Raw genomic sequence first — 1,860 nt, forward strand, 5'->3', positions numbered from 1 at the left:
CTAGGCCACGGCTGCCCACTTTGCAGTTACTGATTACTTTTTTGACTTGACCTGTATGGCAAATGAACATTCTATCAGCAGACCCAGTAAAGTCATACTGCAGGGTGGCTTGGTCAACGTTGCTGTTCAGGCAATGGAGCCCCATAGGAGGAGTGTTGGGTGAGAGTGAACTGAAAGTTGCATAGTGTTGCTTTAAGACCTCAACGTGATCCAAGAACCCCTTCTGCCCTTCACATTATTACAACTATAAAAATGAAGCGTGTATGAGGTTATTGGTACTGACAGACTGGTTACTCAGAGAGAGAGAGATGCATACAGTAGGTAGATAATATTGTGACTGGAAGAAGCCATCAAAACTTGCTGCCTGTTTCTTTTAACCGTAAATGGAAATCCTGGAAAAGTCATTGAAGTAGAAAGTGATATTTTCCAAACAAAACTACCATCATCTGCATGCTATAATGCACTGAACTTGGTTTAAAAAAAGAACAATATCATACCAGTTGATGCAGTGGTTCTTAACCTTTTTTGAACAAACACCCACTTAACCTCATCATAAGCCTCCTAAGGCCCCCCTGACCTCATAATAACCCTGCCAATGGCCCCCTTAGTATGTATGTATATACATAAATATATATAAATAATAGACTCATGTCCACAATGGTAATTAAGCCCCGCCCCCACTCAGATGTATCCTTCTCAAGGCCCCCCTAGGGCTCCCCAATGCCCCCTGGGGGACTGTACCGCCCCCAAAACATCCCCTTTATTCCACCCACGTAGGGTGTTGTCAAGTCCTGTAACATTTCCTTTCAGCCATGGCCCAGCTGTGGCTCAAGCAGCTGGGTACTTGACTGCTACACCAGCGACCTGGGTTCGATTCCGGCCTGAGGTCATTTGCTGATCTCTCCCCTCTCGTTTCCTGTTTGTCCTGTCAAGAAAAAGGCAAAAAGCCACCCAAAAATACGTAGAAAATACTTTCAACCATGTAGTGTATGAACATGTAAAAAAAATACTAGGAAAGAAATGGGAAGCTGAAGGCGAAAGGCCGAAGGGGACTTCAAGTATCCCTCTGCTCTGCCCGACCTGTCTTGTGATGACAGCCACTCTGTCCTGATTAATGTTCGGCTTGTTCTGGCGCGAGATCTCCAGTAACCCAGCACCTCCCCTGAACCAAACCCCCCACCCATTTCCACTACACTTACATACACAGTCATGTACAGTAGTAATGCCTTTGTGGAGGACCTTCTGTTGACCCATTTTAACCAAACAAAAAAATCCTACAGAATGCTCAACTGTGTTCAGACCAAAACAATGCCTCAGCTGGAGAAGAAATGTGTTGGCACGGTTTAGTTCAATACCGGTATATCACAAAATGACCACAAAAATCATGTTAGCCCCTCACAAGTCGTGTTTTCTCAGGTTTTCCCATTTTAGTGAGGTCATTTGGCCTCTCAAGTATGCCAGTGCAAGTACACACACACACACACACACACCCAAAGGCATGGCACACATTTATGTAAGCTCTTCCATTTCGCTCTAGTGTTGAATGACACCAAGAGGCAAGGTTTCCAGGAACAGTTGGGGGTGATGTAGAGTATATCTATGTGTGTGTCCTACAGTCACACACACACACACACACACACACACACACACACACACACACACACACACACACACACACACACACACACACACACACACACACACACACACACACACACACACACACACACACACACACACACACACACACACACACACACACGTTTTCCAATTACATGGTCTCAAACACATGGGACACATTGATCCTGTTCTATACTTCACACACACAGGCACCACATTGAAGCTCTAGGACACATCAGA

This window comes from Engraulis encrasicolus, chromosome 5, assembly GCF_034702125.1.
Source record: "Engraulis encrasicolus isolate BLACKSEA-1 chromosome 5, IST_EnEncr_1.0, whole genome shotgun sequence".
NCBI lineage: Eukaryota > Metazoa > Chordata > Actinopteri > Clupeiformes > Engraulidae > Engraulis > Engraulis encrasicolus.